General features: G+C 41.5%; 2 pseudogenes; both read right to left on the bottom strand.

Moving 5' to 3' along the window:
- Positions 1–4,646: 4,646 nt before the first annotated feature.
- On the bottom strand, positions 4,647–7,231 carry LOC149814064 (E3 ubiquitin-protein ligase UPL6 pseudogene; annotated as a pseudogene).
- A 3,715-nt stretch (positions 7,232–10,946) lies between these two features.
- LOC149814063 (protein RETICULATA-RELATED 3, chloroplastic pseudogene) lies at positions 10,947–12,179 on the bottom strand (annotated as a pseudogene).
- Positions 12,180–27,180: the final 15,001 nt, after the last annotated feature.

Raw genomic sequence — 27,180 nt, 5'->3', positions numbered from 1 at the left:
AAGTGAAAACATATGGGTGATGCCGGTAACTCTCAAAACCATATAGGGCCACTACCTAGATGAAATGGAGAGACTAAAATCCAAAGCCGTGTAAGAATGAAAGCAGAGATGAAAGGCAAAATTTTGAGCAAACAATATTCTAGGTAAAATATTCCGATATTCTGAAATTATCACCATTTTGATAATATCGCAATATTATCAATTATTGTTACTGTTTTTATTTATTATTTTACATCTTATTTATTTTGTATTATATAAATATGATATTTTCTTACTTATTTTTATTTTTTAAAGCCCCAAGATTTTCATGAGATTTTTTCAAGATTTTATCACAAAACCTATAATATCGCGAGAAATAGCCTGGCTTAAGATATAGCCGATACCGATATTTATGACTATAATATGTAGTGAGTGCGGCCATATGGGTGATGGCCTAATAGCAAATGCGCTATCAAGTTAAAATATTGCATTTGCCCTTGGTGATGCCATGTGACATAAGTAGCTATTGAAGCCTACTGCCATATTGGCTACTATCACCCCCATTCCACCATGGACACGCCCAAAAGGGCACGGGACACAATCTCCAGCAAATTTAGGCGAGGTGTGGTTCATACCTACCATCTGAATGTTGTAGAGTGACTTTGCTCTGAAGATTTAGTAGGTAAAATTCTTAAGTTGGACCTAGAATACTACCAGATCTAGATGTTGGTGTGGACTCAGTACCTACAATCTCAATGGTATTCAATAGGTAAATTCTTGGTGCAGTAAGCACCACATATTTGCATCATTGGTATCACACCATAAGGAATATCTTTGATAAAAAACAAGACACCACAAAATAATAGACGTGTTGGCATGTCATTGACAATATATAATTACCTTGTTTTAATGCCACCGAATCAAGGCTGCATTTTTCAAAGGGGTGAGGTTCAACTCCGTTATTATTTGACCAGGCATTGTGTTGAATTTTCTAGCTAGCATTATTAATGCATTTTCTCCCCCAATACTCTAGTCACCATAGCCCGACCATACAAACAATTAATTTTCTTTCTTTCTTCTCATAAATTGTCTCTATTTCCCTTGACTTTGATATATCAAAGTTTTCTTCTAGCTCCTTTTCTTCTAAGCAAAAAATATCATTACTAATGAATGAGAATCTCTCTCTCTCAATATTGAATTTAATTATTCAAGAGTTCTTTTCTTTTGTTTATCGCACCAGAAAACCTCTGGCAAGATTAGAGATCCACTGTGCTGGAAGTCCTGCTGAGCTATGACGCCTCACCGGCCGGGGAGCCCACCCACCTAGCCAAGTGTGCAGAATTATTTAGGAGCTTAGTAACAAAAAACTTGCTGTTTTTGTAATATTTTCCAACCAGTTTGGTAGAAAAATTATAGCATAAAATTCAGAAAACAATAAATTAATGTACAAAACTCGCAGGGAAAACATACAATTAAGTTGTGATCACTGTCCATAAGAATCACCGGACAAAAAGTAGCCATCATTTGCATGACAGGAAATAGCTTAGCTGTAGAAAGTCCTGTTAAAAATGAATGGTCTGCATAAACTGAAGTTGGCGATGATGGTGTTAAGAACAATGTGTGGTTGGTAAGCATCGAGTTGGTCAGCTCAATGAGAAACCAAGGGATGCCTAAGGTCCAACATGTTTGGCATATATAGCAGTTGGTCCAAATTCATGAGCAATTCTGACATTTGAAACCGACAACCATGTGCCTCATCTCTCATTGAAAGGGTCATTCAGCTCAAAGTCTTTCTGTAAGAACATGCTTAGACTTTAAAAAAATGTCAAGGAGGTGGTGGTGGTGGAAGGTTGATGGTGACTCTTCAACCAACATCACTTCCTGCACAACCACGCAAACATGTACCCCTTGCCTATAAATACAAACCACAATCTATTGGGAAGCAGTTTGGTGGTCTGAGGCTAGAACCTGCCCATTAGGCCATCCAAATTTCAAAATTCCGTTCATCTGACTGTTTCAGTCACCATTTCTCATATCAGGTATCACCAACAAAAGACTTTAGTCATTTTTTTGGTCTTTGTTTGTGTAGTGTGCACTACATATCCATAGCATGTCTGGTTTGCAAGAAACAATCAGCAGTTTCCTATCTGAAAAGCATGGGTGATTTTACTTTCATCGATTAACCATCGTTTGCATACACAGATCATGGTAACTGATGCACATATAGAATCAGCACTGAAATAACAGATACTGGCAACTGTACCACATATTTGGATCAAGATTGTATGCGTTTTCCATTGTCAAATATCCATATTCATACTGACCATGGCTGCATATATTCGCAGACCCATGTGCATGTGTATGTGATATTTCATGCCATAGCTACCTACATGTTTGACTTAGGTGAACCAAATCAAGTCTGCCTTCCTGCTAGTATTTCATAAACCTTTTCATCTGTGTTGTTTCACTTGCAACCTCTTAGATTTAACCTTCAGAGGGCTAAACATGCTGATGATCAATTGAATGCAAAACAGTTCATTCACTTGCATTGGTCTTATGTTTCTCGTGATGTTACAGAACCCAAGCTTAGCCAAAACATGGGCCCTTTGGATCTGATTAAAGGAGAAAACCGCCCACAGAAATATGGCACAGGTCACAACCATGGCAAGTTCAACTCCATGAGTAGATCATGGTCGACAGACAACCATGCCGATGCCATTACTATGGTTCAGTCAAATGAAATATCACTGGAATGGGGCAGATATGTCAATGAATCAGATCTAACATGGTTCAGTCAAATTTTTTATAACATAACTGTATTCAACTGGATCAGGACTTATATCAGGATTGGACATAATCAGATGTGGTGATACCAATACCAGTTCAGGGCAAGGTGTATCCCAACCAAATTGTATCCACCGGTGACATGACAAGTACATGCCACACAAGGAGAATTTTACCCTAATATGTTTAGATCTGGGAGCTGTAAGTTGAATCACCCATGATTGAAGCTCAGACCATGCATAACCCTGAAACTACCTGAGTATGAAATGTTTGTACTAGACCACTCAACTGCTCGCACCATCCCCTGCTCCACTAAATGTATTCAACTGGATCAGGACTTATAGCAGGATTGGACATAATCAGATGTGGTGATACCAATACCAGTTCTGGGCAAGGCGTATCCCAACCAAATTGTATCCACCGGTGACATGACAAGTACATGACACACAAGGAGAATTTTACCCTAATATGTTTAGATCTGGGAGCTGTAAGTTGAATCACCCATGATTGAACCTCAGACCATGCATAGCCCTGAACCTACTTGAGTATGAAACAGAACCTCTCAGTTTAGAATCCTCAAAATGTCACAGATCAACCTTGAAACTAATTGATGCTAATTATCTTAACTGATAAGCAAAAACTTTCATTTTATCTCTTCTCTGTGTCCTTCCTGATTGATCAGTACCATGTGATCCAATTACTTCAGTGTGTTTCTCTTACATCATAAAGATCTACTCATCCAAGGGATGCTGGTTGCCCTGGTTATCTTGGGCCTTGGGACAACCCAAAGTTGTTAAAATTGGTTCACTATGTGAACTGCTTTCTTAAAAAAACTAAACTTTTAAAATAAATATTCTTTTTTTTTGTAACCCCTTAAAATTTTTTAAAATTATTAGAAAATTTGAATTGAAATGACAGGTGAATCGCCCACTTTTGAATCGGCTAAGGGCTGATTCGACCTGAATCGGCCGATTCAGACCGATTTTGATAATAACCTGATCAGCAGTTGCCTGTTCTGCAAATATAATAATACGACGTGATGCAACATATACATTGATATTTCCCTTTTCATGTTTCTATATTTGGGTATCTGAGCATTTTGAGAAAATTATTGGTGAAGATAAGTTGCATGTCTGAGTTGTCCAAAGTGGGATGCCACTAATTTGGTGAATTTATTGTTTTAGTGGCCTTCTGTTGGTAGAGAACGTACTTGATGGAAGAACATGAAAAAAATGTACTATTTTGCTTAATTTTTTGGGGAACAATAATCCCAAGATCATAGAAAAATATGGAAGAGAAAATTCATATGGGCCTTGTAAACCAGAAGTGATATATGAGATTGAAGTATGAGAATGGACATTAACTGAAGTGAGACTGATTTGAGACATACCATGATGCAGTGGGGGTATCGTGGTGCACACGACGCAACGTGGGTGGCTTGCAACAACGCACACTCGTGTGATATGCTGAGGTTGATAATGAAGACCACCGCGAATGCACAGTGGTTGATATTTATTTTGCAATAACAGTCAATCTAACAATGAAATGAATTCAGAAAAAGAAACAAGTGGATACGAAAACGATAAATCAAAAATGCTGAAAAGGGATTGTTGGAAAGGTAATAAGAAAACTCAAAAAAACCAAAAGCTGCGGTGATCCAATCTTCTCTGTCTGCACGCAACCTTAGAATGGGCCTTTTAAAGGCTGTAGGTGGATCCGGGTCTCGGGTCCGGTCTGGGACCCGGAGCATTCTTCATGCTGCTGTTGGGTTTGTGACGTCGGGGACGTTCCGGACTTGCTCTGCATCATTCTCCCCTGGTTGGGAAGAAGTCGGCTCTAACGACTTATTGTCACCATAGTATGCATATAGATCAAACACACCTTCAGAAGCCCCTTAGGCCTTTCCAAAACATCTCAATGTCAGGATGCTCCTCATGATATCCACCAGCATAATGTGCAGTTGAGCATAAGTCATCAACCTCCATACCATCAAGTGATCCTGAAATAAGGAGCTGGAGTTCATGCTCCTTGAATATCTCTATCCAATCTGGCTGTATGAGCTGCTGTAAATCTTGTCCACCTGGAAGGAGCTCCTCTTCAGTTTGCTTACCGTACTTATTATTTACGACTACGAAATACAACCCTAACTCAGAAATGTCGCCTTTATAATGCTTCAAGAAAAAGAGGTGCTGGTACCATTCTGGGTCCAAAGAAGTCAAGTCATTGAGGTAGTTATGATTCTGCTTCAACTTGCTCAAGACGAAAGTCACAAATGGTATTTTGACAAGAATACCCTCAAACATTGACTTTCCAAGGCCAGTTCCAAGAAACCGGAAGTACTGGAGGTGTTCTTCATGTATCATTCCTAAGGCAGGGTTTGGATATAACATGTGATCAGAGGTTTTCTTAAATAGGCCATATTGCACATCAAAAGCAGCTCTGGTTATGTTTTCCATAAAATCCTTACAAACCCCTCCTCCAACTATGCCAACCTCATTGACTCTCAATTCATTGACAAATGTCACCCAGAACATTCCCTTAAGATCCTTTTCAGACAACAGGCTCAACTAATTAAATGCATCTTCAACAATTCGATCACGTCATATTCTAAATCGGTGTCTAGTGAAAACAGCATGAGCCCCATTTGATTGCCGTATAGCTCCCAACTGTGAAGTGTAAATTCTAACTCTGCTTGTAAATGGCACCAGAAAAGGAGATTGCTTTAATATGTTGTTGGCTCTCGTGTTTTCACTTACAACCTGAGGAAAGAAATTTTCGCTGATTGCTTCGTGAGCATGAAAGTCATCTGATGATATAAACTGCCGCCTGCTATTCCAATCTTGTAATTGTGCCAAAAGCTCAGATGTCACAATACTAACTCTTTGGTGAATAAATTCAATCGAAAACCGCTTGTGACTAGAAAGATTCGCAGTAGATTTCTGTCCTGTAGAGTTCTTTATAGGAACCACACACAGGAGATGCCACAAAGCCTCCTTCAAAATGATTATTAAGGTCTCGACATCCTGCAGAGTCAGTGGTTTATGCTGTTCATAAAACTCTTCATTGTCTATTATCATCAGCATGTGCCTCGTGACCTGCTGAGGGCGTCGATCTCTATCACCCTGTGGCTGGCGATCTGGGCATGCCAGCTGACGCTGTACCAGTATTGTTGCTGCTGGAGGCGGTCTCAGTCGGTTCCGAACAGGAGGAGGAACCGGTTGAAATCGCTGCTGAGGATCTGGTGGGAGAGGTGGTCCCAACAAAGGGGGATAGACTGGGTATGTAATAGAGTTAGGGTTTGGATTTGAATGATAGGTTTGGTTTGGGTTAGGATAATAGTTTGAGGTTGGATGTGGATAGGGTATAGGGGTTGGATTTTGGATTGGAATAGGGGTCTGGATTTTGGTAGAATAATGAGTTCGGATTTGAGTTGGATTTGGGTTTGGGTAGGGGTTTTGGATTTGGTGTTGATTGTAATTTGAATTTGAACCCGATTGGTTTTGGATCGGGTGTGACCCTAAAGTAATTGTCAGACCCAGATTTGGATAGGTTGGATCTGGGATCGAGTTGAGGGGGTAAAAGGCTTGGTTTGAACTCGATCCATATGATTATGAGCCCGGTTTTTACCCGGCTGAAAGTAAAACGGGAGCTCCGTTCGGATATGATGCAGGTCTGAGTTGGTCTCGGATCTCATGCTAGGGTCAAAACGGTTGGGTTGGGCCAGATCCGGGACAAACCCCGAACTGGGCCCAACTGGGTAGGTTGGACGAAGGGGTTCGAGGCTAGGACCAGATCCCGGGGACCCAAAGGGCAGTCCCCGGGACTCGGGTCTGGGCCCCGCTACACCTAGTTCTGGGCCGAACCCTCTCGGGTTTGGACCCATCCACAAGGGTCTGTGACCTCCTGCGCACTGGTGGGCTGCAGCAGCGCCCCCACGCGCAGTCTCGGGAAATTGGGCCTGATCAGCCCCCAGCCTGGCCGACGCTGCGGTGCCAACACCCTAACCCTGGGCCACGCTCGGACCCGACAGACCGGGTCTGGCCTGCGGACCTGGGGTCGTGGCTTGAGGTCGGTCCTGTGCATTCACTCCATAGTTGGAGGGTCCGTCAACGAACACTAGGTTCGGCTAGACGACCCCCACTCCAGAATCGATAGCTGCAAGCATGCCTGGGTGAGAAAAGGGTATCAGTTGCGAGAGGTTGCTGCGACCCGCATCCCTGCGCAGGGCCTCCTCAACGCCCTCTCGTCGCGCCGCACACTGGAACGTCAACTGGGCTGGACCGGTGGCTACAGGATCCGCAGGGTTAATTGCACGCTCGCATGACTGGTTCATTTGCATTGCGTGCGCATTCAACGGTGATTCAAGAACGACCATCCGCGCCTTGATCCCATCCACGCGTTTCGACAGACAGGCTACCTCCTTATCTAGGCGTAGTAGATCTTCTTGGATCGTTGTCAACATGTCCATCATCCGCATCATCGGATCTTCGTTGTCGGTCTCCTCTCGCGCCTTCCCTCGTAGGATCGTCCCTCGCTTCTTGCGACATGTCGTTGACCAAGGAAGAGGGGCTGGGCTCTGATACCATTTTGATGCAGTGGGGGTATCGTGGTGCACGCGACGCAACGTGGGTGGCTTGCAACAACGCACACGGGTGCTGAAGAAAGGGATTCACGGCTGTTTCAGTCGTGTGATATGCTGAGGTTGATAATGAAGACCACCGTGAATACACAGTGGTTGATATTTATTTTGCAATAACAGTCAATCTAACAATGAAATGAATTCAAAAAAAGAAACAAGTGGATATGAAAACGATAAATCGAAAATGCTGAAAAGGGATTGCTGGAAAGGTAATCAGAAAACTCAGAAAAACCAAAACCTGCGGTGATCCAATCTTCTCTGTCTGCACGCAACCCTAGACTGGGTCTTTTAAAGGCTGAAGGTGGACCCGGGTCTCGGGTCCGGTCTGGGACCCGGATGGGACCCGGAGCATTCTTCATGCTGCTATTGGGTCTGTGACGTCTGGGACATTCCGAACCTGCTCTGCATCATACCACATTTCTGCTAAATTCAAATCAACCATTAAACAATACATACTTTACATCCATCCTTACCTGACAAAGAAATTTAAATCACATGGTCAGCTAGTCCAATATAAAGCACTGCCACATGCATAATCTTCCATAATAGCTCCCCATACTTAGTCCAAACAAAACTCTGGAAAACAAATATACAAATGTCCTCCATTTATGCTATTTACTGGTGACAACTTACAATAAACATCCGCCAACATTTTCCCCACATTTATGCTAAATTCAAATCAACCGTTAAACAATACATACTCTACATCCATTCTTGTCTCACAAAGAAATTTAAATCACATGGTCAGCTGGTCCAGTATAAAGCACTGTCACATGCATAATCTTCCATAATAACTCCCCATACTTAGTCCAAACAAAACTCTGGAAAACAAAAATACAGGGTTTGTTCCACCTTCAGAGGAGAAACAACACTATGGTGTAAATTACCAGGTTTCACACGAGGGACAAGGAAACAACAATGATGCAGTTAAATGTTTATAAAGCACAGTTAAACCGAGACTAGGTTGCTTGAAATGATGCACATTAATCTGAAGTAGAAAAATGAGAAAGAACCAGCAGATGCACCTTATCTTAATAAGAGCAGAAAATACATCACCATGTATGTACTTCTTGTGAAAAAAGTATTCATCAAAACACCTACTATCTAGTGAATATGGGCCAGGAAAAATCTCTTGTTTCACATCTGTGCTTCTAAAGTTGACATGAATAATCTCTTGCCTCACATCTAGTTTTGCCTTAGAAACAAGAAAATCTGTTGCTTCTTCAATATACTTCAAATGGGTTGACACATTTATCAGGAATCCACATGTATCAGGAAGGACAATACTAGAAGAACTAGCTAGACTCTTGGCTTGTTTGGAAAATATGCATAATACGGTACAGATTTTTTGCCCATTGATGGACAATTCAACAAAACAATAGTAAGCATAAAGATTGCCATCCAGTTTCAAATTTCTGCAGGTAGCATACCTGTTAAAACAAAATGCCAGTAATATTACATATTAGCTGTAGCCATGATGTATTTGAGAACACAACCAGTTTTCTTGAGTCATCCTGAAAAGTCATTAGTCTTTGAAAATTTTCGAACACATTAAGACAAGAATGGTCATTTAGTTGTAGCATGCATCAACTAAATCTCTTCTTTTTTCTGATAGTAATTCTGCCAGGCTTGGTAATACCAACATCAGATCATGCAAAGCACCACAATTTCACTATATGCTTCAAATAGGAAACAAGAAAATTGTGCTGGTATAATACCCTTATAGCGCCCATTGTTGGTATTAAGTTGCCAGGAACAGATTTGATAAATACTGATAACTCTCGGATAGAGTATTAGAACGGAAAGATCAATTAGATAATGCCCTATTAGTATTAGTTCTAAGCCATCTCTGAAAATGAATAAACAATAAGTGATTTTCTTGCGTATTCTTGATCAACCAGTGTTTATATATAGATGTACGAGGATTTGTTTGGGAAGTAATAAGTCCCTTTGACATCTCTTCATCTGCAAAAAATTCTCGACATGAAAACACAAAGACTAAGGGCCGATCTTTGAATAGGAAAAAGAATTGAAAGAATTGATCTGCAGGGTTCCAAATGAATTAGCGGTCCTGAGCTAAGCCTTGGCTATACCTTGGAAATCTTAATGCCTTTCAAATCCTCCTAGCCATTATCCTACTGAAATAATTCTTGCTAAGAAGAATGCCCATGTTGTGGTAATTCCACCCAGAAGGTAATGGGTTACTCCTACAACACGTCCTTGTATAATGCTCAAGGCTCTAGGCTGAGTAACAGGAGAAACTTTTAATTTGTTATGAGCCCAGACGATGGATTCAATGAGTTCTTGCAAATAACCATGACTGCTAAATAGAAACATTAAACTGAAGGCCCAAACAAAATGAACGCCTAAGAAAAAGAGACCATAGGCGGATAATGAAGAGCCATAAGACTGGATTACTTGAGAGGATTGTGCCAATAAAAAATCTCGTAGCCACCTATTAATTGTAATGGAACTCTGTGCAAAGTTTCCCCCGTGATATGAGTTACCACCCCTTGATCACTTATACTACCCCAAACATCTGACTGCATTTTCCAGCTGAAATGGAATATTACAACAAAAATCGCATTGTACATCCAGAATAGACCTAGAAAGACATGATCGAGTATCTCATCTACCGGATTGTTGTACATATCCATTTTAGTTAGGGATTCCGCATACAAATACAAGTGATCTACAACTATATATATAATACATCTGATCATATATGTGTTAAATAAAGGAGGATTTTGACCCAAAGAACGGCATGGATTTTTATAATTGTGTTACCCAAGTTGGATTCAGTAAAATTCTTTCATTGAAAACTTCAACTTATGCACAGTGTTTCATGCATGCATGTGTTCTCCCCGTGTGTAAACAAGTTAGTCAGATACCCCTGATAGTCTCACGCTTGAGTCTTGATAATAGGCCAAGATTCTAAATAATTACTTGGACCTACAAAAACGAATACACATTCAACTTTGCCTCTCAGGTCCTGGTTTTGACCTTTGAGAAGTCATTAACCTCTAATGCCGTTGGTGATAACAGATAACACAAGGAAAAACAAAAGATTTAGAGAAACATTTTTCATGCTTTCATAGTATATTTTAAACCTTTCTACCACCCTTCTGATTAAGAAACTGAACAATTATGTACCACAACAAAACACTAAAATACACCACTGCGGGGTCGCCCGTGTGGCCTGCGGGGTGGTTGTGAGGGTGCTGAGATGAAGGCGTGGGATCAAACCCCGCTGGCGCACGGTGTGTTCTTAGCTTTCAGAGGTGGGCCACGTAAGGCAGGGTGGTCATGGAGTACCACCCGGGGTTTTCTTCCCTTCGGCGAGGGTTTCTCGTCATAAAAAAAAAAAAAAAAACAAGCCACTAAAATACGTCTTCCCACCTGCAAAATACTTTGCCTATTGGGAAGCCAAGTTGAAAACAAACTACCTATCATTCAAACAAGTGTGAAGCGGCAATTCAAGTCAAGAGATCCCACCATTAAAATCAATAGAAATACGAACAATTCCAGCCAACTAAGACCACACTAGAGCAAAGGAAGCCAACTCTTATTCCAAGAAATCACCACCGAATTTATTCAAAGCAAGTGAAAATATTACACTCTCTCTCATTGTGGACAAAATGGAAAGCGTAAAAGGGAAAAAAGCCAACTACTTACATTGATTCTATTGACCCTTCTGGACCTCCCCATCACTATCATCCTGACCCACCACCACCTCCTTCTTCTCCTCCTCCACCTTCTGGGACCCGGTCAGCCTGGCAAGGACTACGAATGAGACCCCACCGAGTAGGTTGTTGAGGCACCTCAGCGCCACCACCAACGCCCGGAAACCCAACGGCGGCAGCCACCGGGCGAACATGAATTCAACCCCATTGAGCGTCTGGTACCTCAGGTTGCTGCTCACGCCCATATGGATAGCCCAGGTGAGCGCGTTCAGCACGGTGGGCGGCGCCTTGTTCTGCGACTCGAACCTGGGGTCCATCCTCTTCCGGAACGCGATCAGCCCGTTGGAGATCGCCGTCCCGACGATTCCGGCGGCAAATCCGACGGCCGCGAACACCACTCCCTTGTACACAAAGGTTCCCGATCTCTGGATGAGGTTGTAAGGGCCGGGCTCGAACATGTGGCTCTTGGGGCAGGCGGAGAAGATCGAAGCGAAGGGATTCTGCGCCGGAGAGGCCGACGCAGCGCCGGCCGTTGGGGCGAGGAGGTACATGAGTAGGAAGTTGAGGATCGATCCGACGACTAGCGTGCTGAAGACGAAATCGAGCTCGTTGAGGCCGAAGTTCGGCCGGGTCGCCATGTCTCCGATCACGTTGGCGGAGACGCCGACAATCTCCTCCATGAACACCTTGAAAGGGAATTGGGGATCCGCTTTAACCCTAGATCGCCATCCCTCGAGGAAAAGCCCTAGAATCCCCCCTCCGGAATCCGATCTCCGGTCCTCTTCCTCTCGGAAATCCCCACCACCACCGCCGCTACCTCCACCACTCTTCTTTCCACCTCCTCCTCCGCCTCCGCCGCTGATGGTGGTTCCGGCGCCATCGCCGCCACTGGTGCGAGCTAGGGTTTGGATCTGGAGCCTCGCCGGAGGCGAGGGTTTGAGGGAGATTCCGACATGAGGGTGGACGGAGTCAAGGGAGAAGTTCGCCGGAAATGAGACGAACCGGTGGCCAGAGAATCTGACGGTGGCAGCGGCGGCGGTGGTGGTGGCGGGGAAGCGAGAGTGAGGGGTGGCGGAGAAGCGGAGCTGAGCCATGGTGGCGGCGGAGATCGACGGGGGAGTGCGGCTTTTTCTGGGGTTCAATTAAATTTTTTTAACGGTCAAATTAGTCGATGAGTGATACAAATCGTAGTTAGTACGAGAAAGGCCTTAATAATTAGGATCTGACGATACTACCCTAGTTCTTTTTCTCAATGACGTTAGCGTTACACTGAATCACAACTCAAGGTTGAGTCATGCCAAAGAGATAGGTGGGCTCGAACCGAACTCGGCTCATAAATCAGCCTAACTAGGTTTTATGCAAAGTTCTAACCTAGTTTGGATGGCCTTCGGTTGGGCCTCACTAGATCTAACCACTTGACTTCATTCCATAAGCCTAGCAGCTGCGCTTGTGGGAGGGTTCTAAATCTAAATGACATAAGCCAGTTGTTGCTTTGTGTAAGCTCGTGTTAAATTTTAGTAGAGTTGATGGGCCCTAATTATGCTTTTTTGTAGTTTGATTTTATTACTTGACTTGAGACAAGACCTAGTAGGACTATGTAAGTAAGTGGAGGTTAAGCTAGTGTTTAAGAAATGGCTTATTGTGAGGAGCTTATGAAACATAAGCTAAAATTGATGTTTTCTTATTTAAATGCATAATTTAGACTTTTTAATGAAAATATTAATCACACTATATTATATTCATATTCAGGGGAACATAAACACCAAAGACGCCATCTTTACTGGGACTTATTGATAGGGAGCCTTCCAACTATCCCCTATGCCATAAAGTTATACTGTCTAAAAGAAACCAAAATTATTTTAACATAAAGAGTATATTTTAATTTTGGATTAAAAAAAAGAAGAGCTTTACAATCATAAGAAAATGAGGTTCTCCTAAATTATCAAATGCATAAAAAAAGGTGCATGGTTTTGAGCTTCTGAAGTGCTTTTAATGTTTTTAAAAAGCTTCTATTAATTATAGTGTCAAGTGTCAACTATTTGGTTTTTGTTCTTATAGTCACCTTATGTCTGCACTTGTGGAGGGGTGACAACCAATTTTCCTATAACAGTTGGGTTACATTAAGGATAAGCCATTTCCTATTTGCTATAGTGATAGATGAACTTACGCGATCAATTCAAGAAAATGTGTCGTGGTGTATGTTGTTTATTGATGATATTGTTTTGATTGATGAGTCTAGAGCTGAGGTTAATGCTAAGTTAGAATTATGGAGACAAACATTGGAAGCAAGAGATTTTAAGTTGAGTAAGAGTAAGACAAAGTAATGATGAGAGTATAGTGAAGTTTGATGAACAAGAAATACTAGTGGATGACTGTTTCAAATATTTGGGATCTATCATTCAAAAGTATGGAGAAATTGATGAAGATGTAAATCATAGGATAAAGGTTGGGTGAATGAAATGGAAAAGTGCAGCTGGAGTGTTGTGCGATCGTAGAATGCTATTGCGGTTGAAGGAAAAGTTTTATAGGATGACAATTAGGCCCGCTTTACTATATGGTATGAAATGTTGGGCTGCCAAGAGACATCATAATAAAAAAATGAGTAGCTGAGATGCGTATGCTTAGATGGATGTGTAGAAATACAATAAAAGATAAGATTCGAAACGAGGAGATACATAAGAAGGTAGGCGTTACATCCATTGAAAATAAGATGAGAGAGAATCGTTTATGGTGGTTTAGATATATTCGGCGAAGGCCTAATGATGCTCTAGTTAGAAGGATAGAGAAATGGGAAAATATATTAGTTAAAAGAGGTCGGGGTAGGCCTAAGAAGACTTGGATGAAGATGATAGGAAAGGATATGAATGCTTTGAACCTCACCAAGGACATGGCGTTGGATAGAAATGATTGGAGGAGAAGGATTCATGTGGAAGACCCAGAATGATTTTCTTTTTTGGTTCATTTCGCCGACCCCAATTGTTTTGTGATGAAGGCGTAGTTGTTGTTGTTGTAGTCAAGTGAAAATACATATACAAATAAGGCTAATAAAGATATAATGATCCAAGTTGGTCATATTTAAGTTTTTTTTTTTTCGTGACGATGTATTTCAGCTTGATTCAAGCTTCGTGGCGATAAGCCTATGGACTTTTACGCTGTCAGTACAGTGATTGTAAGTACGGCAGGCATAGCCAGCCCGGCTAGGTTTATGACCTCGGGGTGGTTTCTCCATGTAAAAAATAAAAAATAAAAGCTTGATTCATGCTTGTGACAGATTATGCCAAATTCAAGTTCATGATGAGCCCAAGCTAAAGGAATTGAGCTCTAGCTGACTTGCTTACATATTGTTATAGAGCTTGAAGTAATAAAAATTATAGAAAAACATTGTTTCAAAATTGAAAGCATCAAGCCATCAAGTTTTTATCTTTAAACTTATTGCTCCCAAACCTAGTGCTTCGATCATTTGTCCTACACAATATTATATGATTTAGATTATACTTAAAAATATACTTATTACTAAACAAACTTGTATGATCGAGTTTAGCGGAACACGAGCACCTAGTGTTCATGTTTTTTTTTTTTCTAAGCATATTTAACAAAGTTTAAACAAGCTCTACATGAGCCGAACATGAGTAGAGACATGCGCGGCTCGACTTGTTTTCCAACCCGAGCTACGGAGGATGCCCTCGGTATATAATTTAGTCAAAGGGTAACACAGATTTTGTGATTGTAAGGGCGTATTAGTCTTTGACTTAAAACACTGGAGAGCAATATGGAAAACCAGAATATCTCTGGGGTTTGTGGAGGACAGTGACAGTCAGACGATGAGGACGAACAAGATTCAGCAGAAAAATTAGATTGACGAGAATACCCTCTTAATAAAATCCCTTCTGTGCAGTTTTTTAAAATGGCGAAAAGATTATATTTTATTTATATAAAGTGATGAGGCAGATGAGCTAAATGCAAACGAATCTCAGCCATTATTTGTGTGCAGCAAACGCAGATCAGCCCTTAGATGCTGTATTTCTGACAGGGTCTTGAATTTCTTGGGGGATAAATTTGTCATTATGTGAGAAATGGGACAAGGTTTGGTCAAAGATTATTTCTGACTATAAATTACAATTTGAGAACATTTTCGTCATTTTGGTGTACCTCCAGATCCTGGTCATTCGTCGTGGCCCAGAAAAGAATCTCGGGTACGAATCTTTCATGTGGATTCTCACGTGACGTACGCTCCGTCCCTTGATGGGTCTGGATCAGATCCGAATCCAATTACCAGCACAGGATTAGTAGGGATCCCCATCCCCCATGGATTTCGGATCCCACGGAGTTTGGATTAGATCCGCACGTTTTTTGGTTGATTAAATTGCAGTTGTTTATGTAGGATGGGTTGAGGTCCTTGAGGACTTGAGGTGAGCTCAGGATAACCACATCGGGTCAGGGTCCATTCCTCAAAGTTGGACCTTGTTGGCTGGCCATTGGATACTGGACCACAGATGCCAAAATAAAAAGTGGGTGTGAATCGTGATACGAACCTTTTCCATCCAAAAGTTTGTTCGAAAAAAGGTAGTGCGTGGTCCGGGTACTGATTGACCCGGAACCAAATTATCATATCTGGGTCCTGAAAAGTAAGACCCTGAGGAAGAAAGTACTTTGTAAACTTTCAAACGAGTTTGGATAGGGGTTGGAGTTTGAACTTTTATTTTTTACAAATCCAACCATGTAGATGTGATCGGCATGATGAATTTGCTAGGAATCAATTGTTGGATAGCGTATTTTGGATGAAAAAAAAAAATACAATTTTTAAATGCTTGAATATTTATGAAAATTATGAGTCGTTACTTTTAAAGCTTTAAAAAACTTTGTTTATGTATTATAATCGGATGATCCAGGTATAAAACTAAACATTTAAAAGAAAAAATAAAAAAATCATAAAAATCACGGTCATATTTTAAGGATTATAAATTAATAGTGTCTCATTGTTGTCCGAACTTTAATGGCATTTGAAGCATGTTTGGCTAGGGCTGGAAATCGAGACAAGTTCTTTATAATTCCTGGCTTGTGTTTTGCTCGTAAAGCTCGTTACATAGGCTAAGCAAGACTAGCATGAAGAATGGGTGTTTGGCTCAGTTGGTTAGCTAGCAATAAATATATTTTACATACATTTAGTATGCTGGGTCATATATATGGCTGAAGTGTTAGGCTTCCAAGAAATAGGTTTAGAGTTCAAATCCTGCATCTTTGAAACAATAATTATTTATAAATAAGCTGGTGTAGCTTGATTACATGGGTTGGATTTGATCATGAAAGCTGAGGATATTATTTTTCACATATGTTTGCACGCCACGCTCATGCACACTTGCAGACACATACCATTTTCTTATTGATTTGGGTTTCTTCTTCTTGATTAAGTTTATTTTTCATTGATTAGGGCTTCTTCTTCTTTTTCATTATTCCCCCATCAAACAGAGGACAATTTGTTTGACTTGGAACAAAAAGAACAGAACCAATGTTTTGTTCCCTTCTTTTTGTTCATTTCATCCAACCCTGGACAAGCGATCAAACATACGCTTACAAGCCCTATGTTTGGCAACAAGGGAATGTCAAAAAATGCAACTAAAATCCAGAAATTAATAACATCTCCCTGAAACCTACCGTCAAAGGCACCAACCGTCTCTGTACTCGGCGAGGTTTCCTCGCCATCAACAAAAGAAAAAATCATCTCTTTTTTGGTGCATGGGAAACAGGATGCATTTTCATGAGTTTTTTTTAGAAGTGCATCCTTTATACAGTCTTTGGATTGTGTGATCAGCAGGGTTTGGGATCCCAAATTTTAACCTGAGCCCTGGGTCTGCCCTAACGGGTGGGATATCCAGCCCGTTGACAGCCATGTTTTACACCCATAGACTATCAGACCAAAATGAATTCATATCTCAGGCCCATATTAATGCAAGGCTCTACTGACCATGATCAGTCTCAATCTTGTGTTGGGATTAACCACCACGTTGGTGGTGGTTACCCACGATGTGGGTAACGCTCCCCATAAGTGTGCTCCTTTCCGTTAAACCCATTACCGAATAAAAGGAAAACGGTTGCTTAAACCGTTTCCATTCGGTGAATATTTAAAGGGGTTTCATAAGCAACCCAAAATAGTAAAAATACAGAAGTTGAAGGAGGGAAGAGGTCGACTTACCGTCCGCATACAGTGGTCTGCGCTTGTGGTGGCTGCGGACAGGCTAAGTTGAAGAACGCCCTTCTCCATTAACGTCCTCCGCCCTCCGTCAATGGCAGCCTCAAGTACGCTGTCTGTTTTTCTGTTTTGTTATGCAGGGCCACTGCCATACAGGGAGGCCGGATTGGTTGTCGTCGCCGGAAAACCCCTGTCGCACCCCAACATTGGGTTATGGGCCCACACCCCGCTTCCGCCGCAGGGTGTGCTCCGGTTTGACCAGCAACGCAGGTCACCATGGCGTGACCCTGCTGCTGGTCACCGGCGCCTGTCGCCGGCACCGGCGACTGTCGCCGTTGGGAGACAGATTAATAAAAAAAAGAGTCTTACCTCTGTTTTTTGGGGTTTTCCTGTCGGCGAGGACCTCACCGGCGTCTACTTCTTCATCCGCCATTAGAAGGCTGTAGGAGCCGTCGCCGGCGACTATTGAGTCGCCGGATTTCTAAAGGCCTCTGCAGCATCGGTTTTGGCCGGCGGATGGCTGCTTTCGCCGGAGAAGGAGCGCCATCAGATGGCGGCGTTGGTCGTCGGCGGACGGCGGCATTGGTTGCCGGCAGGCGCCGGCGTTGATCGTCGGCAGGCGGCGGCAACACCCTGCAACAAATGAAAAAGGGCGAAATAGGGTTCAGAAAACCCTATTTCGACTCTTATCGTTTTGTTTTTCGGGTCGGGTTCATTTTCTGAACCGGACCCGCCTACCCGAATCTGATCGATAAAGTTGATTCGGATCGGATCAGGGATTCGGGTGGGGACCCGCTCGGATCCGACCCAGATAAGGTAAGCAATCTGGTCAAACCCGGATCCAGCGGTTACCGGGTCAGACTTGGATCCGGTTTTGTACTGGGTCTGACCCAGATCCATCCAGTACCGGGTCTGACCCGGATCCGGTCAGTACCGGGTCCGACCCAGATCCGGCCAGTACCAGGTCCGACCCGGATCCAGACCATACCGGGTCCGACCCGGATCCAGCATGTCCCGGGTCCGACCCGAATCCGGATAACCCAGGGTCTGACCCGGATCCAGTTTGCAGTCGGGTCTGACCCGGATCCAAGAGGGTCCAGGCATTGTTTGGCCTGAACCGGATCAGGGACTGACTCAGTCCCCTTCCGGGACCGGTTCAGAGCCGTTTTTGGCCGGTTCCTTCCAGTTTTTCACCGGTTCCGAGATGCTAAGACCCTGTTTTCTTAAATATAAGAAAATACATGGATTTTGGCATACATTTATAGGGTTTTAATGAACATTTGTTCATATTTGACCCAGTTCATAAGGTTCAGAACCGGTTCAGACCCTTGGGTGACCGGTTCGGGGCTGTTTTAGACCGGTTCAGAGTGCTTTAAGACCGGTTCGTAGAACATATGACATGTTCATTCAGTTTTAGAACCATTTCAAGAGTCATATGTCTGGTCCATTCGGTTTACGAACCATTTTAAGATATAATTTTGCATATTAGCATTAAGGATAGTTAGATGACTCAGTGTTTCCATGTCACCAAAGTGACTGAATACACGTAAGTCATCAATGAATTTTATACTATCATACATTTTAAGCCGATATGCACATTGTACTTATATTCATGAAACGATAGACGACCCAAAGGTAGTTTTATCGTGTTTAGAATTTAAGTAGGGTAGAATAAGGTAAATGTGTCGAGATACATCACACATGTGTATCCAAAGGTATCTTGTGTTGATGGTCTATCTTCACAAGAACCTTAGTTTTACCGAATATGGTCGGTAGGTGAAGTGGTTTTGCGTGTCGGAGCTCTTACCAAAGTAGGACTCTGATGACCCCCTTCACTCGCCTGGAAAGAAGCATATCAAGGGCCTTTATTATTTTGCTTTTTCCACTAAAGTTTTAGTTTCGTATGAATGCTTCCTGATACATGTCTTTTGTCATGCAGTTTCTAGTTCTGTGATTTTAGATGGCTCTAGCACTATACCTTTTCTAGATGGATCCAATTTTAGTGATTGGAAAGAAACTGTTTTATTTGCATTACGGTATATGGATCTAGATATGGCCCTAAGGATAGATGAACCCACTGCTCTCACTGATCAGAGTACTGCTGATTAAAAGATTGCTTTTGAGAAGTGGGAGCGCTCGAATAGACTTAGCTTGTTGCTTTTGCAATCTAAAGTAGCTAAGAACATTCGAAGTGTTATCCCACAATGCAGAACAGTGAGGGAATTCATGAATGCCATTGAGGCACAGTTTGTGAGTTCAAACAAGGCCAGAGCCAGTACCCTAATGTCAAAACTGATATCTATGAAATATAATGGAGGGGGAAACATTCGTCAGCATATTTTGGAGATGAGAAACATAGCGTCTCAGCTGAATGACATGAAGCTCACTATCTCTGATTCTTTCCTAGTGCATTTAGTCCTAACATCCTTACCCTTGGAATACAGACCTTTCAAAATCTCGTACAACACACATAATGATGAATGGACATTTAATGAACTCATGTCTAAGTGTGTTGAAGAAGAAGAGAGGATGAAAGGTGAGAAGGTGCAGAGTGCACATATGGCTTCTCATACGTCCAAGGTAGGACCAAGGAAGAATGCATTTAAGATAAATGCTAGGAAGAAGCCAACTGGGGATAAGTCATCCCAAGATAAGCAATCTAACTCTGCTCCCATAAAGTGTTTCTTTTGCAAGAAGAAGGGACACATAAAGGCAGATTGCATAAAGTAAAAGAAGTGGTTGGAAAAGAGAGGTAATTTGTCATTTGTTTCTCATGAATGTAATTTATTACAAATTCCTGAAAATAGCTGGTGGATTGATTTTGGTGCTACTGTTCATATTTCCAACTGTCTACAGCTGTTCCTAAGTAGAAGGGAACCAACAATGCATGAGAAAAACATCTATTCTGGAAACAAGATGCGTTCACATGTGAAGGGTGTTGGAACCTGCAGGATTACTCTGGATACGGGCGTAGTTTTAGATCTTCATGATGTCTTTTATATTCCATCGTATAGTAGAAATTTAATTTCAATTTCAAAGTTGGATAAATTTGGATATTGTTTTAAGTTTGAAAATTCCAAATTGTTCATATTCAGAAATTCAATTGAAATTGGTTCTGCATCAGTTTATGATGGTTTATATGGATTGAATGTGAAGATCCAAACTCAGGAGTCTTTGACTTCTGAATGCGCATTGGTTGAAAATAAACGTAGCATGACAGATGATAAATCTTACATGCTTTGGCATCGAAGGTTGGGTCATATCTCTGAAAAGAGAATAAAGAGACTGGTAAATGAAGGGATATTGCAATCTATAGATTTTACTGACAATGACCCATGTGTTGATTGCATAAAGGCTAAGCATACAAACACATATAAAGAGGGTGCCAAACGCAGTAGTGAGATATTAGAAATAGTCCATACAGATGTATGTGGACCGTTTTCTCCCTGTTACATAGACGAAAAATATTTCGTCACCTTTATTGATGACTATTCTTGGTATATGTATCTCTACTTGATTTTCAAAAAATCTGATGTTTTTCAAATGTTTAAGGATTTTAAGAAAGAAGTAGAGAAACAAACCGATAAGGTTATTAAAATAGTCAGGTCTGATAGAGGTGGCGAATATTAAGGTAGGTTTACTGAGATGGGGCAAAGGGAAGGACCATTAGCGCGATTTCTGAAAGAGGAAGGCATAGTGCCTCAATATACCATGCGTGGTAGTGCCTATCAGAATGATGTAGCTGAAAGAAGAAATCGTACGCGTAAAGAAATGGTCAGGGCCATGTTGAATTATTCAACACTTCCAATAAAGTTGTGGGGTGAAGCCTTAAGGACTGCTGTGCATATTTTGAATAAGGTTCCTACGAAATTTGTGCCTAAAACTCCTTACGAGCTGTGGACAGGTAGAAAACCATCACTGTCTTATATGCACATATGAGGATGTTCTGCAGAGGCTAAACTATATAACCCCCACATTAAAGTCTTTGATCCAAGAACAACCAGTGGATATTTCATTGGTTATCCAGAAAGATCAAAAGGGTACAGGTTTTATTGCCCATCTCACTCACCACAGATTATTAAAACGGATAAGGCTAAATTCCTAGAAGATGGTTCAGTAGGATTAAGTGCACTTCAAAGCATTGGTTTTCAGGAGATACAGGATCCAGTTTCATCACCTGTTAAGGAAAACATCGAAAGATACCACATTGTTATTCCTAATGATGGTGTGGTTGATCATTCGATTGTTAATGCACAAATCCAAAGTGAACCTATTGTGGGCAATGTGGAAGAGCACGAACATGATGATCAGGTTAAATCTGAGCCTGAGGAACGACCTGTTTGGAGATCCACAAGGATTAGGAGATCTGCCATACATCCTGATTATGTGGTGTACCTTCAGGAGCCTGATGATTTCATAGATATGGATGATGACCCGTTGAATTTTATGGAAGCTGTTGAGAGCAAACAATCTTCGCACTGGATTGAAGCCATGAAAGAAGAGTTAGACTCTATGGCTAAAAATCAAGTGTGGGATCTTGTCATGTTACCTAAAGGAGTAAAGCCTGTAGGGTGTAAATGGGTCTTTAAGACCAAGAAGGACTCTAAAGGTAACATAGAGAGACATAAAGCAAGATTGGTTGCTAAAGGATTCACCCAGATGGAGGGCATTGACTATAATAAGACATTTTCTCCTGTATCAACTAAGGAGTCAATGAAGATTATTCTGGCCCTCGTAGCTCATTATGACTTAGAGCTACATCAGATGGATGTGAAAACAGCGTTCCTCAACGGGGATCTGAATGAAGAGGTATACATGGAACAACCTCTTGGTTTTTCTGAAAATGATCGTTTGGTTTGTAAGCTTAACAAATCAATATATGGACTTAAACAGGCCTCCCGACAGTGGTATATTAAATTTTCCCAAGTCATTGTGACTTTCGGGTTTACAGAAAACATTATTGATCAATGTATATACCTTAAGGAAAGTGGGAGTAAGTTCATTATATTGATGTTGTATGTGGATGACATTTTACTTGCAACCAACGATATAAAGTTGCTTTCAGAGACAAAACAATTTCTTGCATTACATTTTGATATGAAAGATACGGGTGAGGCTACTTATGTTCTTGGCATTGAGATTCGTCGAGACCGAGCAAAAGGGTTTCTAGGCCTCTCCCAAAGATCCTATATAGAAAAGGTGTTAAAGCGATATGGGATGGAGAATTGTTCTTCTACACCCATATCAAAAGGTGACAAGCTGAGCCTAAAGGATTGTCCACAGAACGATATTGACAAAGCACAGATGAGTGCTTATCCATATGCATCAGTTGTTGGCAGCTTGCAGTATAAGCAGACATGTTCTCGACCAGATATTTCTTTTGCAGTAGGGGTACTTGGCAGATTTCAGTCTAATCCAGGTTTACCCCATTGGAAGGCTGCCAAGAAAGTCTTGCGGTACTTGCAAGGGACAAAAGACTATATGTTAACGTATCATAAAGTTGATCACCTCGAGGTCATTGGCTACTCAGATGCAGATTTAGGAGGATGCCTTGATAGTAGAAAGTCTACTACTGGGTACATCTTCTTACTTGCTGGGGGAGCGATCTCTTGGAGGAGTGGAAAACAGACGACCACTGCTGCCCACACCATGGAGGCAGAATTCATAGCATTGTACGAGACTACTTCGCAGGCTATATGGTTAAAGAACTTCATATCACAGTTAATGGTGGTCGATTCCATTGGGAAGCCACTGGAGGTCTACTGTGATAATGAAGCTGCGGTGTCCTTTTCGAACAACAACAAAAGTACTACGTCATGCAAGCATATGGAATTGAAGTATTTTGTTGTTAAAGAAAGGACGGAGAATCATTTAGTGCATATTGTCAATATTGGTACAAAAGAGATGATCGCTGATCCTCTTACTAAAGGGCTAGCACCGGGATTATATTCCGAACATGTAATGATGATGGGATTGTTAAACTCTTTTTGACATATGCATATAAATAAAGTGATCACTTTTAGTCTTTTGATTTTCATTATGGTTGTTGTTAATCTCATAAGGATTAGAGATTCAACTAAGGACCTTTAGAATATAATATAAATGTCATTCTATTCATCAAGTTATTCCCATAAGGTTTTCTGGTTAAAGGGTTTATCGTCGGAGCAAGTGGGAGAATGTTGGGATTAACCACCACGTTGGTGGTGGTTACCCACGATGTGGGTAACGCTCCCCATAAGTGTGCTCCCTTCCGTTAAACCCATTACCGAATAAAAGGGAAACGGTTGCTTAAACCGTTTCCATTCGGTGAATATTTAAAAGGGTTTCATAAGCAACCCAAAATAGTGAAAATACAGAAGTTGAAGGAGGGAAGAGGTCGACTTACCATCCGCATACAGTGGCCTGCGCTTGTGGTGGCTGCAGACAGGCTAAGTTGAAGAACGCCCTTCTTCGTTAACGTCCTCCGCCCTTCGTCAATGGCAGCCTCAGGTACGCTGTCTGTTTTTCTGTTTTGTTATGCAGGGCCACCGCCATACAGGGAGGCCGAATTGGTTGCCGTCGCCGGAAAACCCCTGCCGCACCCCAACATCTTGGGCTCCAGAGCATGAACTATTTGACATCAGTTGAAAAAGACCAACAATTTCATGAATTGTGATGTTGCGGAATTCTTCGAGATTTTGGTCATCTCTAAAAACATTTCATGAATTGTGATGTTGCGCCATTCATGATTTTGGTCATGTCCAAACACATTTCATATATTCTGATGTGGAAATCATGCTTTTGGTCTTGTCCAAACGCACACTTCATGTTCAAGCGTAAATACTACTTTGCAAAGCAACCACCTGTGTTGGAACTTTATTATTTTTTGCAGCAATACAGCACACATGAAAAGGTACAGTCTATTGCTATTTACTCAAAGTTTTTTTTTTTGTTGTTGTTAGTTGTTGAGGAAATCTATTTACTCAAAGTTACGCCGTCATCTTCAGTTCATTTATTTCAGCTACTACCAAACCAGGTAATTCTTTCACTTGATCTCAGGAAAACCACCAGTTGGAAACTTATGGGTAAACGTTTCTTGTCACCAGGATGAAGTTGGATGTACTTGTTAGGCGTTGTTTGGGAGATGGAGATGGAGATGAGATGAGAGTGAAGAAGGTATAATTAATTTCAACGATCCACACAAGTGATATTCTTTTTAACAACCAATTTCATAGGTCCCATCAATTATCACCATCAAAATTTATCCACATGTGATGCACATAGGATGCAGAACTACTCTACGATTTCGTTAAAAGGGACCTAGTAGCTGAATTAAATGAAGGAAAATGACAATTAACAGAAAAAGTTCAAGGAAAAGGGTTCAGAGTTGAGAGAAATGAGAAAAAAAAGGTGGTGGTCTCCATGGCTCAGCCTGTCACTATTACATAATTAAGAATGACAGCATAAAACTCTGAAGCTAGGCCTATGCTACAGAGGGTTCAACACCCATGGGAATTGAACCCTGACTGCCCCCACCCCCACTATGCCAACCCCCCTTGGGGCGGTGCTCTAATTCTGATTTGTTTAGGGCTTTATCTGTTGATTCCTCATCAGCCTTGTAGCTGTCCTCTACTCTCTTGAACACAATTTCTTTTTGTTCCTTGGAAAAAAGCATTAGTTGAAAATCAAGATTTTCATTGTTAGTAAGCAAGCTTAAATTATTGTAAAGTTTTTGGAAGCATAAAAGAAGCAAACATCCTCCCACACAAGCAAGCTGCCGCTTCTGTGGTCAACAACAATCCAAGCTGGTTGATTAATCTTATTAAAGCCATTCTGGATGGGTCTAGAGGAGGTGTTGGTGAGCAGGTGTTACACAAGTGTTCTTTTACAAGGGGTTTTTCATGTGTAAAAACCAGGGGTGTCAATGGGTCAGGTTTGACCTGGACTCGACCCATATCAAACCCTATAGGGTCAGGGTTTGATGATAAATAAGAAGGTTCGATTAGAATCCGGGTACAACTTGAAGAGTTCGATTAATATATGGAGCTGGGTATGGTTTGTGAAATTTCATACCACAATCTCTGAACCAAATCGTTCAAACGAGGATATGGATTCTGCTAACCAGATCCGATTTTGAACCCTAGTGGGACTTGATAGGGTTTCCCAAATCTCAAGCCCATTAAGATCAGCATTCTTTGCTATAAAAGGCACTGGATCCAACACCTGAACCAAGCCCACCTGTTTTATATGTAAAACTGAATTGGGGTTGCCTTGATAAATATGGATCTGGGTTCAGATGAGAGATATTCAACTCAAATTTAGGTATGTTCATGGTTCCAGAGGTGGGCTGTTGGACAAGAGTCGGACCAGACCTGATCTGAATCCGATTCACATGCACCAGTGAGTCAGCAGCACTGTGAGCCTTGATGATGATATTGAGAGGGCCATTTATGCACCGCTGCTACAGGTGTGCTGGACCTCATGCAGTTATTTCTGCATTGTCTTTCCATGTTCAACCAATTTAAGGCTAGTTAATACACCTAATGAATTTGTCCTGATATGGGTCCTATACTCCCATCTATGCAATATAGGAATTGGATATAGGACCCCCAGGAGAACAAGGATCCAGCTCACATTTTCAGCCCATCAGACCCAGGAAGCTGATATTTTAAGTGGGTCCTGTATCCCATGGTTTATGGTCCAAATTCTGATCCAATAGTACCTGGATCAGGACCAACCCGACTCGAATCACCTACAGTACTGTTTTTCAAAGGAATTTCATCCGAAGAAATTTGCATGCCACATACCCATATGTTAGTTTTGCGGAGTTGTCATAGGTCAGAGTTGCACCGGGTCCCCGAATCCATACAGCATGAAACCTTTCTTTGTGGGCTCTCCCCACTTACAGCCTGTTCCTCTTGGGTCATCATTGATTGGATCCATGTCTGGTTGAAAATATATTGTTAGGTCAAAACTCCTCTCTTTTTCTTCTCTTGCATTTGCAAATAAAGCTGAAAATGGGTCGAATTCCTTGCAATCAAGTTCCGAGGATGCATACCACCGAGGTGGTATTCCATGTGGTAAGCGGGGTCCTGTGTCAAGCAGAAGGCCCAGGATCGAATCCCTCTGGTTGTTACAACTATAAAAAAAATTAACTTTGAGTACTTGCTTCTTAATCTTCGGCTTTGAGTGGTTCAGCTGTTCTATTCTACTTAAATGGTACTGGTATTACTGGATAAACCACCACAACAGGTAGCTTTCTCTGCATAGGGAAGAGCGTGGATTTCAAAACCCACAAGTGCAAAGCTGGCTGCACTCCCTGCTGGGCAAATTGTGACGCTGTTTTTTAGAGAAAAAAGTTTCACATCTTTTCCACAGAAAAATTTTTCCCAAAGGAAAATCTCTGTGGAAAAAATATTGGCTACCCTCATGGGTTGCCGAACCCTACACTGTAAATTTTTTTTACATAAAAGTATAATTTTGTAAGAATTGAAAATTCAATATATTGTAAGTTGTCGATATTTTAACTCTTGAAAAATCTGACATACACGTCCGAAAGCATGATCCAATGGTTAGTTTCTACTAAACCAAACATGTAGAGGGCCAGATGTGCAAAAAAAAATAAAAAATCAAAGTTTTTCACTAGGAGATTTGGAACCCACGAGAATAACAAAACATTAACCTAAATATGCAAGAAGGATTTATAAGAAACTTAAAAAATAGTCTCTGCCATTTATATCTAAAATGCACTATTTCTAGAGATGCAAATGGGTTGGATTTCAGATCCTAAAATACATTGAGAAGTCAGATTGATTCAGATCCAGAACAGCCAAATTTTGCAAATTCCTTTTTCTGGATCCGACCCATGTGTAACCCTAGCTATTTCTAATAAAGAAACCACGCTGAACACGTTTGTTGAAATGAGAAAG

Source organism: Nuphar pumila, chromosome 15, assembly GCF_984573655.1.
Source record: "Nuphar pumila chromosome 15, dmNupPumi1.hap1.1, whole genome shotgun sequence".
Taxonomy (NCBI): domain Eukaryota; kingdom Viridiplantae; phylum Streptophyta; class Magnoliopsida; order Nymphaeales; family Nymphaeaceae; genus Nuphar; species Nuphar pumila.
The sequence above is the reverse complement of the archived record's forward strand: the minus strand, read 5'-3'. Positions and strand labels throughout refer to the sequence as shown.